The sequence below is a fragment of the Dioscorea cayenensis genome, chromosome 9, assembly GCF_009730915.1.
Source record: "Dioscorea cayenensis subsp. rotundata cultivar TDr96_F1 chromosome 9, TDr96_F1_v2_PseudoChromosome.rev07_lg8_w22 25.fasta, whole genome shotgun sequence".
NCBI classification, from domain to species: domain Eukaryota; kingdom Viridiplantae; phylum Streptophyta; class Magnoliopsida; order Dioscoreales; family Dioscoreaceae; genus Dioscorea; species Dioscorea cayenensis.
The window spans coordinates 27380957-27393014 of record NC_052479.1 but is presented as its reverse complement, the minus strand read 5'-3'; the positions used below and the strand labels follow the sequence as shown (position 1 = coordinate 27393014).

At 41.8% G+C, this 12058-nt stretch overlaps 1 non-coding gene across 1 annotated transcript; it reads right to left on the bottom strand.

The window, feature by feature from the left end:
* Positions 1 to 11240: 11240 nt before the first annotated feature.
* LOC120269589 lies at positions 11241 to 11346 on the bottom strand. The gene has a single exon (XR_005539237.1). It is a non-coding gene; the product is annotated as a small nucleolar RNA R71 (small nucleolar RNA).
* Between the last annotated feature and the right edge of the window lie 712 nt (positions 11347 to 12058).

Below are 12058 nucleotides of genomic sequence, written 5' to 3'. Positions count from 1 at the left end.
CCCCAAATGGATGATCATTCAGACTTTTTACAATGGATTGAATCCAAGTACAAGACAACTTCTAGATGCCACCGCAGGAGGTACAATGAGGGAACAAGACCCCTGAAGAAGCTCGACAATTAGTAGGGGAAATGGCCATGAATAACTACCAATGGAATGCAAGGAAAGAGAAGAAAGTGGCCGGACTTCTTGAAATTAATGTGGTTCATCCTTAGCAGCCCAAGTAGAGGCATTGAGCAAGAAATTTGATACATTAACTTCACTGAGGGTGGCGAGATCACGAGTTGTGATGGTTGTCTGGGTTTACATATGCTGTCTGATTGTCCTATTTCAATTGCTACTTTAGCCCCAACTAAACAAGTAGACTTTGTGGGCAATTTGGGAAGGGTACAAGGTAATCTTTATGGAAACACCTACAACCAAGGGTGGAGGAACCACCCAAATTTCAAATGGAGTAATCAAGGGAAGCAAAAGGCCATAGCACCACTGGGTTTTCAACAACAACAAGTCCCGAACATGGAGAATAGAGTTTCAGGCTTGGAAACCCGGATGACCAACTTAGAGAAAGCCTTGACTAGATTTGTGCAATCATCGGATACACGGTTCCAATCGATCGAGGCTACACTTCGTACCCATACCGCTACATTGCACAATCTAGAAAATCAAGTGGGACAAATTGCAAAATTTCTATTGGAGAGACCACAAGGAAGCGTGTCGAATAATACCGAGACTAATATGAGAGAACATGTGAAGGTGATCACTTTGAGAAGTGGTTGTGAGGTTGAGGGTAGGCTTCCAAGTGAGAAGACTAATGTTGAAGCACCCGAGGTCATGGAGGTTGAGGAGAGAGCTAACAGAAATAAGAAGGTGGCAGCCTCACCTTACAAGCCAAGAATCCCGTATACTTTAAGATTGAAGAACGACTAAAATGATGAGCAATATAAGAAGTTCTTGGGTCTATTCAAGCAATTGCACATCAATATTCCTTTTGTGGAGGCATTGTCTCAAATGCTTTGATATTCCAAGTTCTTGAAAGATCTTTTGACCAACTAGACAAAGTTGGAGGGTAGTGCATCGGTGATCTTAGATGCCTCTTATTCGGTGGTGTTCCAAAAGAATATGCTGAACAATAAGAAAGACCCTGGAAGCTTTGTGATTCCATGCAACATTGGCAAGTTGGGTGAAGAGATGGCATTGGCGGATTCGGGAGCTAGTATCAACGTCATGCCATACTCGATCTTTCAGAAGCTAGTCTTGGGAGAGCCCAGGCCCACTCTGATGAAATTACAATTGGCATACCAAATGGTGAGACATCCGAGGGAATCATTGAAGATGAGCTTGTCAAGGTTGATAAGTACGTATTTCCTATAGGGTTCATAGTATTGAACATCGATGAGGATGCACATGTTCCTTTGATATTTGGGAGTCCTTTATTATGCACTTCCAAGGCACTTATCGACATGGACGGAGGGGAGTTGACAATGAGGGTTGGTGATGACAAGTTCACCTACCGCTTAGCAGAAGCCAATGACATTCTACCGACTTTGATGATACTCTTTATTTTCTTGACACTACCGATGAACTAATTGATGAATATGTATAGTAAATGTTGAATCCATACCCGTACGAGGGTTTGCTAGACCAAAAAATGGAGAACGAAGAGGTGATGATGCTTGGTATAGAGAAGAATGTACCATCTACTCCGGGGATCATAAAGAAGATGCTCCAGAAGATGAAGCGAGAGAGGAGATAACACAAGAAATGCCCCAAGGCTATTGGGGGTACGTAAGAATGGAATAGGGGTGACGAGCCCTTAAGTAGTAACAAGCTCGATAACTCTTCCTCTACCTTCAAAAGGCTATGTTCATCATGCTTCCAAGTCATGGGTAAGAGGGGAACCTTCATCTATGAGCCCCCGTGAGGTAAGACAAGATACGTCAAACTAAGTGATGTTAAACAAGTGCTTCTTGGGACGCAACCCAAGCTTTTACTGTTTTTCTAGTTTTAGTTTAGTGTTTGCATAAGTAAGGCTTTAAGTGTTGGTGTCTTGATTTTTAGATGCTATTGTTATGATTTTCTCATGGACATTTCGGTGTTATCATGTGCTTAAATGTTTATGGCAAAGTTGTTGGTCGTTTGAGTGAGTTTTTCATTTTTTTCCCTGTGATATTTTGTATGATAAGGCAGGCTCTGAGTGTATCTATATGTTCAGGAATTTTTTGCAGAGCCTGTAGAGTTTTCTAAGTCATCCAGAGAAAACGTATGGCCATGTGGAATTTCCACATGGCCGAGGGTCTCTACTATGAGCTCATCCTAAGAAGACACAGGGGCATGGACACGCCTCTATGAAAGACCTTGTGATGGTCCACGGCCATGGATAATTTCCACACAGGCATGTGTTATCCTGCAGAGATTTAGAGATTTTCCCCGAGAAGACACAAGGGAATGGACTCACCCCAGTGGATGACCCTGTGACAAACACATAGGCGTGGTTAATTTCCGCACCCCTGTGTGGATCTCTACTATCCCAAGAATAAACAGGGGCGTGCGACTGCCCCTATGAGCTGGTCCTGTGAATGTCCACAACCGTGTGAAATTTTCGCATGGATGTGTGAAACACTTAGAGATTTTTCTCGGATGGACCGAGAAGCCACAGGGGCATGCGTCTGCCCCTGTGGGTCGGGCACACGGACGTGTGGAATTTCCACACGCCCGTTTAGTTGCGTTTAGAAGCATTGAGTGTTATCCCGAGAGCACACAAGGCATGTGTCTACCCCTGTGGGTCTCTCCTGTGGAGTCACTGACACGTCCGAATATGCTTACAAACCACAAGTGCACGGGTGTCAAAGTAATAATCCCAGATGAGTGGGAATCATATCCATAGAGAGTAGGGAATAAAGACACTTTAGTTGTTTCTTAACTAATGTGGAAGATGAATAGTGATAAGTGTGACAAAATATGAAATAATGAAAATAAAATTGCAAGATAGAAAGCACCAGTAAAGGAGAAGGTAAGGCAATCGATAAAGATGTGGTACTCGGATATTGATCTGCCTAGGTCAATTGTTTCAATTGCAAGAACCCTCTATTATACTTCCTAATTGATGCAACAATGAGACGTGGAAATCCTTAATTACATCATCCTAAATCTAAGGTCAACTATGCCTAATTATATACATGTCCCAGAGGAAAAATTGAATAACCTCTCAACCTCGCACTCGCATAGAATTGCAATGAGCTCTAGGTATTCCAAGTGACAAACCCTATTCCTATGTATAGACCTAACCTTTTTGTCCAGGTGAAAGGTCCCTAGACACAACTAAGCCATAGATGCTAAAATCACTTCAACACTTTAATCGGTTGCACTCGCAACTAAGGCCAGTGGAAGGTCATCCCTTAGCCCATTCACTCTACTATGGCCACAAAGAAATCTTGGAACGTGGAGGTAGGATAGATCACACCGGAGGGGAAAGGGGATGGTCCGCTACCTCTCGACTCACCATCTCAACCCTCTCCAATCTTGCTTTGTCTAACTCTCATGGTGTGTCACTCACTCATAAGAGTTGCCAAGAAGAACTCTCAATCCTAGTGTCACTCTAGGGGAGCATTCAGACAATCAAGTCTCCAAGATTGGAACTCACAATAAACATCAATTAATTGAAAGCATAAAAAAGAGGTTCAATGAAATGAATGCATCCTAGCGTTCATAAATACCTAAGTACCCACTAGGGGTTTAGCTCTCCATGGAGCTAGATACAATCAATGAAATTGAATGTAAAAACAAAGCATCCGTAGAAAATCCCCTCGTTAGTCGTAGCGATGGTCTTGTGGAGAGTCCTCTACTCATCGCACGAGTCCCTTTGTCCGGCCTAGGATACACCTCGCCGGATTGGTGACGAAGAAAGCTCTACCACTAACCTTCTTCCAAATGGTGTGCGATGTCAGAGCCGTGAAACCTCTCCAAAGCTCTAGCTAATACCTATCAAAACCATAGTCGCCGCCCTCTCTCAAGTTCGGGAAAAGATGGAGAAAAGAATGCTGAAATCGGAGATGATATCGGCTTTTAAAGGGCTAGAATCAGGAATCCACACGCCCTATGAGCGCCCCTGTGGATTTTTCACATGGGCATGTGGAATTTCCACACGCCTATGTGGATTCTCTGTTTTCCTGTTTTCTCAGCCTGTTGTGAACAGTGCTGGTACAGTATTCTTGCTACAGTTTTACTACAGTATCCTACTACAGTACCTACCCAAAAGACTCCCAAATTCATGCTTTCATAGAGGTAACACAAACGAGCACACGTTTACATCATGGATCGCTTTGCTTCTTCAATAATGGACATGTTGGTGGAGATTTTGTTCTATATACACAAGTCAGAATGCTTGAATGTGACTGCCCTTGTGCCCCTCCAAATAGTTGTGATAACTCTAATACGATGAGGTTAGCACACATTCCCACATCTCGAACCCGACTTATGTCTTCGTGTTTGAACCTTGGCAAGATTTCCTCCAAATTGGTGCATTACGACCCAAATTGGCTTCTTTCTCTCATATTCAGCCTCACAACCCTACCTGCATGAAAGTAACATAAATACACCGATATTAGCGTCAAAACCCAAGAAAAGTAATCCTCAACACAGGGAAAAAACACTTCGTATTCTTATTGCACAAGCACTTATCAAACTCCCCCACACTTAAGCTTTTGCTTGTCCTCAAGCAAAAATTAAAACATTAAAGAATAGATGAAGGAAATATTGGCAGTGCTTGGCCTTAGGTTCACCAAAGCATACAAAGAGAGCATTCTACAAGTGAGGGAAATTTCAACACTAAATACGAAAAACTCAATGCTCTAGCTAAAAACTTGAACCAAAAAGGACAACAAACCCAAAATCGTGTAAGTGTGTGAGCTCACTCAAGTCAACCCATAGTATACTCCTCAAAGTTCTACGTATAAGGGACTTATTTATCTATAAAAGGTAACAAAAGTTAAAAAAGGGTAGTAGCTTCACACATCCTCTAAGGTAGCCTTTTCCAAAGCGGCCGCTAAGGTGGCTTTCACACTTTCGAGGTGGTAGCTTTTTTTCTACCAGGGTGGTAGCTTTCACACATCCCATGAGATAACTCTTTCTCTCATTAGGGCATAACTAGAAACCGACTTATATGAGTAGCTTCATACATCATAGGTGGTAGCTCTTTCCATCCAACAAAGCACAACTAAACAACAAAACTATTTTGTTCTTTCTTTTCAATTTTTTTAACACAAGAAACAACTATAACTAGCCCCTTATACATCAAACATGAGTTTTCAAAAGAGTTCATAGAGTGAGTAGTGCAACAAGTGTCGATCGGGCAAAAATCCCTAGAAATTCAAGCAAAACCTAGAGCATGAAAACATTCAATGTTAAAAATTCTTCTAAACTCATGAATACAATCAATGTAACTAAGGTGAACCGCCATTGGCTATGTGAGCATATATATATCAATCAAAACTAGTATAAAAGAGATGTGTGCACTATGAAACTTCCCCCCACACTTAAGTTGTACATTGTCCCCAATGTACACATGCAAGCTCATTCATAATGTAAATCAATTAAATTCAGATGTGGGAGAAACACTCAAAACAATACTCCCCTGACTCCTAGTGTTGCATTTGATGGGGTTAAGTCCTTGGGAGTGTTGTTCCAACGGGTTGTGAAGCTCACACAGCCAAGTGCTGAAATACCTTGGCCATGCCCATGACAAAGTCTCAATTCCCATGATGACAAGACCATCTGCACACATACATGAGGGGGTTCAGTGAAGCTCAATAAAAACAAAAATAACTCGAGTATATAAAAGATAAGACAATGAATACAACTTGAGATACAAAATGAAATATAACTCAAAAGGAAAGTCCTTTTTGAGTATGCAAGTCCAAAATAAAATGCGGAAGTAAAAGAGGAGGAAAATAAAATCAAGTGTTGATGTTATGCTCTGGATCCTCTATTACTGCTGGTGCTGGTGATGAAGTACATGGTGGGTCATCGGTGCCAGAATATGGGATAGAGATGCCGGAGAAATTGAGGGGGCTTGAGGAGTCCTCGGCCGCAGGACAAATGACGAGCTGATGTCTCACTCTAAGATCTACGGTAATGTGTCAAAACTTGCCATGAACACTTTATATTGTGCACCCTACGTAGCCCAAATATCGGCAATCTCTACTCGGGTCTCTGCTACCTCTGTCTGTATCTCCCCCACAGTGCTCTCGAGCCTGTCAAAGTGATCCTGGGCTCGAGATGGTGAAAACATGTGCACGGGAGGTGTGTCCTCTATCACTGGAGGTGCCTCAGTCTCCATAGGTGCTGACTGAGGCTCGGGAATAGGCTGGGAAGCCTCGGCATCATCTTTCTCCACCTCAGCTATCTCTGGGACAGATAGAACCAGAGCATAAACCCTCGTCTGAAACCTATGGACCATGCCCATCAATCTCATCTTCTCCAGGCTCAGGGGCGCAGGTATACTCGTCTTCTCGGCCCAAGAGAGCTATACCCAGAGCTAATCTCATAATGTATGGACCCGAGATGATCGCTCCCAATCTGGCATACTGGCCCTGATGTCGAATATACTCAGCGACGATGTACCCTAGATGGATCTGTGTGCACTGCATCATCGAATATAAGTACAGAAGCTCCTGCCGGCTCAGAACGCCGGTGCTATCACCACGGCCATTCACCGACCTGCTCATGATGGCATGTAGATATCAATACGTAGGTCGGGAAAGGCACGTGGCCTTGGAAACCCCCGTCTCATACTGGCCCTGACCACATAATGCATAGTAAGCTCTCTGTGGGGTTAGAGCTCCAGGATAATATGTCGGTAACTGAGAGTACACCTCTGTGTTTGTAAATGCCTCCTCGTAGAATTGTGTATTTTATTAATGAATCTATGCCCTTTTGGCCTAAATTGTGTTATTATTGCATTTCAGGCCTACTTGAAGCCCTGGGGGACTCGGCAACGTGATTGGGGATGAATTCGGCATCAAAACGGCGTTCTGTGCTGGGGATTACTATAGTGAAGTACTGTATCAGTATTACCATAGTAGTTTCACTATAGCAGTTACTGTAGCTCATCGTGGGCTTCTTGTTAGAAAGATGGATATCCCAAGGGGTCGGCATATGGCCAGTATATTGACCCATTTATCTATTGGGATCTGGGAATATAAAATCTTTGTAAGGGCATCATTTGGGGGACTTTTGGCCACCATTCTCCATCATCATTTTCTAGAGCTTCAAGACTGCGGTAGAAGGCAGATATGAGTGGCAAATCAAAGGGAGAAGAAGGTTACACTCAAGGAAAACGATCTAGGAGCTCACCGGCGCAGATCCAATGAGTTCTAATTACCACCTCCTAGTCTTCATCTTAGGGGAGTTTGCTATGAGCTTTTCTTTGTATCTCTTATCTTCTACACTTGCTCTTTTGTTGATGATGAACTAGACTCCCAAGGTCAGAGGGCATCCGGTGAACCTTGGGATGAACTTGCTTGTATGGATGCTTTGACTTACATTTATGGTATTTCACAGTAAATCAACTTTTGGAAATTCACACGGGTGTGTGGATGCCCAATTCTAGCGACTATAAAAGCCGTGATTTTAGATGTCTTAAGGGATCTTTTTCTCTTCTTTTTACCAACTTTGGAGGCTCTCGCAGCTAAGGTTTGGAAAAGATTTGGCTAGGTCTTTGGAGTGGTTCTACAGCTTTCAACACCGCGTTCCTTCTGAAGATAGTTATTTGGAGAGCTTTCGTCAGCATCAACTTGGCGAGGTGTACCCTAGGCTTGATGAGGGAAGCCTTGGAGAAGATGAGGTAACTCTACAAGACCATCAATATGGACTAAGAGAGATTTTTACTTATGGATTGGATGCTTTTACATTCAATTTTATTATTGATTGTATCTTGCTTTATGGAGAGCTATACCCCTACTGGGTACTTGGACTTGTAAACCCTAGTGTGATTTTGTTTCAATGATCTTTCAATATGTTCTTTGAATTGATGTTTTTAATTGAGTTCGAACTATGAATACTTATTGAATTGATTTTTCCTTAGAGTGACACTAGGGTTGAGAATCTAGGTAATCCTAGTGGATGAGTGACACACCATTTTGTTTAGAAAAAGCTAGCTTGGAGAGGATCGAGAAGGTGAGTCAAGAGGTGGTGGAACGTCTCCTTCCCTTCCGATGTGATTTATTCTTTCTCTACATTCCAAGAGTTCTTTATGGTCACAACAGAGTGATGTTCTAAGAGACAAACTCCACTGGGGCTTAGTTGTGCGAGCAAAAGAGTTAAGTTTTGAAGTAATCCTCAGTGTTGGGGCTTAATTGTAACTAGGGGTCTTTCGCCTGGACCAAAGGGTTAGATCTATATTAGGGAATAGGGTTTATCACTAGGAATCCTGACACACCCCTTGAGTGTGAACCGCAAGTGCATGGGTTTATCAAAGTAATAATACCCCGGTGAGTGGGTAGTTGAACCCAAATGGAATAATGATCAGAAACACAAAGATTGCTATTTAACTAAAGTGTAGATGAATCTATAATGGTGTGAACAAAACCAATATGTAAAGAACTAAGGAAAATAAGAAAGAGAGGCGCAATAATGTGAGAGGAAAGGCAATCAATAGAAAGTGGGCCACTCAGACATTGCTCCCACTAGAATTATTGCTTCAAGTGCAAGACCAACTATTATGTCTCCTAACTGATTCTTAATGAGTCATAAAATACACTTTCCCAAATCTAATGTCAACCGTGACTAATTCTACACTATGCCCAGGTGGAGAAATCAATTAGTCTCAACACCTCACACTGTGTACAGTTGCAAGAAGCTCTAGGAATTCCAAGTGATAAACCATATTCCCCAATATAGGCCTAACCCTTTGGTCCAGCGAAAGACCCCTAGTCCCAATAAATCCCCAGCTCTAAGGATTACTCCAACGCTTTACTCTGTAGCTCACGCAACTAAGCCCCAGCGGAGTTCCTTTCTTGGTACTTCACTCTATTGTGACTGCAAAAAACTCTTGGAACATGGAGGTAGGATTAATCATAAAAAGGAAAAAGGGGACGCTCCGCTATCTCTTAACTCATCGTCTCGACCCTCTCTAATCTTTCTTTGTCTAATCCTCATGGTGTGTCACTCACTCGCAAGGACTACCAATGTAGACTCTTAACCCTAGTGTCACTCTAAGGGAAAAATCATTCAACAAATATTCAAGATTGGAACCCAATTAAAGACATCAATTAAGAAAATTATAATAAAAGATCAATGAAACAATAACATCCTTGGGTTTACAAGTCCAAGTACCTACTAGGGGTTTACCTCTCAATGGAGGAAGATACAATCAATAATGAAATAAAATGTAAAAATATGCAATCCATAAATAAAACCCCCTCGGTATTTGTGTCGATGGTCTTGTGTAGTAGCCTCGTCCTCTTCAAATGTTCCCTCGCCAAGCCTAGGGCACACCTCACCGGATCGGTGCCAATGAAAGCTCCCCTGATAACTCTCTTCTAAAGGAACACGGTGTCGATAGTTGTAGAACCATTCCATAAACCTTGTCAAAACACCTCTAAATCCTAGCTGCAGGCCTCTCCAAAGTTGAGGAAAAGATGGAGAAAAGATGGAAAAAAAGTTACCTAAATGGGTACAAGTCGCACCTTTATAAAGGGTTAGAATTGGGAATCCACAAGCCCGTGTGAATCTGCAGGAATGTGATTTCCTACGGCCTATGAACAGTAATTACTACAGTAAATTGTTATGTTGTTTGTTGTGGTACCTGCTACAGTGCTTCGCCAAAAACAAGACCGAATCCACATTTTTCATTAAAGCAATATAAACGGGCACACATGTGTGTTGTAGATCACGTCGCTTCTTCAATAAGGGATAACATTGATGAAGATCTTGCTAGCACTGCACAAGTCAGAATATGCAAATGTGACTGCCTTTGTGGTCCTCCAAACCATGTAATTGCTTTAGAGCATGGAGGTTGGCACACATTCATATATTTTCGAGCACAACTTGTGTCTTCACATTTGTTCACTCCAAGATTCTATCAACAAAGTGCAATCACAATCTACTTTGTTTTCCTTACTCTACATTTCGCTCTACAGCCCTACATGCAGAAAAGAACAGAAAAACACATGTATTAGCAATAAAATCTGAGAAAAGAAATGCTCATCATAAGAAAAGAATACTTAATATTACTAATACACAAGCACTCATCCCGAATCTTCATGCAACTCCACACAGTCCGAGACGTCGAGAGTATCCCTTTCTACCTGGGTATAGTGTGAGGGTTTGTCACTGTTGACCTTAGGTTTGGGACCAAATCAGATAATGATTGGTCCTGCAGTTGAAACAATAGTCCTAGGGTGAGCAATGTCCGGGTGACCCATTTTCTATCGATTGCCTCTCCTGTTATTCTATTGTGTCTTTTTCTTCTTTATTTCATTTCTATTTGTATTTATATTATTCACACCACTCTTAAATCATTTTCACTATAGCTAAATAACATGACTTGTGTTTTTGAGCACTATTCCCTGTAGATATGACTACCCACTCACTAGGGTACTTTATTACTTTGACAACATGTGTACTTTGCTATTTTAGATATTCATCTCTTGTTCTATTTCACACTTTCTTATTCTTCCATTGTTCTGATTTGTTTTTCTTCTTTGGTTGTAACTCTAGGTTATGACCTGAGGAAATCCTTCAACATTGTTGAAGGTGATCCAAACATTGGAAGGAGAATTCATAGAAAGGGAAAAGAACCTATACAAGAACAGTCATATCAAGTTGAGATAGAATGTAAAGGGTCTGATAATATGGCAGAAAAGAATGAGTAGCAGAGGACACTCTCAGATTATACAAGACACGCATTTCTTGATACACAATACAACATTGTGCGACCACCGATTACAGATCAGAGTTTTGAGGTCAAGCTAGGCTTTATCCAAATGTTACAGCAGTGAACACAGTTTAATTGTTTAGCCGATGAGGATCCAAAAAATTACATTGAGAACTTCTTGGAAGTGTGTGACATGCTCAAGATTAATGGTGTCATAAATTATGCTATCAAGTTGAGGGCTTTCTCATTTTCCTTGAAAAGAAGAGCGAAGCAATGGCTACATTCATTACCTAGAGCATCGATCACTACATGGGAGGAGATGGTAGAAGCTTTTCTTGCCCGATATTTTCCTCCCATAAAATCTACAAAGCTTAGGAATGAGATATCTTCTTTTGTGCAGACGGAATTAGAGTCTTTTTTTGAGACATAAGATAGGTTTTAGGAGCTCTTGTGGAAATGTCCTCAACATGCGTTCCCCGAGTGGATGATTATTCAAAATTTCTATAGTGGTTTGAACCCAAGCACAAGGTAGTTACTTGATGCTGCAGCAGGATGTACCTTAGGATGCAAGACCCACGATGAAGCCCGATATCTCATCAAAGAAATCGCTATGAACAGTTTTCAGTGGAACACAGGAGAAAGAAAGAAGGTAGTCAGACTTTATGAGATTAATGTAGTCACATTGTTGGCAACCCATGTTGAGTCATTGAGCAAGAAGTTAGACACTCTAACTTTTCATAGAGTGGCGACAACAATGAGTTGCACTGGGTGTGGGGGAGGACATGCAACATCCGATTGCTCTATTTCGATTGGTGGTACTACTTCCGTGGGACAAGTTAACTCTGTAGGTAATGCACTGAGAGGTCAAGGAAATCTGTATAGCAATACCTACAATGTGGGGTGGAGGAGCCACCCAAACTTTTCATGGAGTAATCAAGGGCAACAAAAAACTATAGCATCACTGGGTTTCCAACCACAACAATAGGCCCCGAACTTGGAGAATAGAGTTTCAGGGTTGGAAAACTGGATGACTGACTTAGAGAAGGCTTTGACCAAGTTCATTCAATCATCGGATACAAGATTTCAATCAGTTGAAATCATACTTCGCAGTCACACCGCTTTATTGCACAACTTGGAGAATCAAGTGGGACAAATTACGAAGTCACTCTCAGAAAGACATCAAGG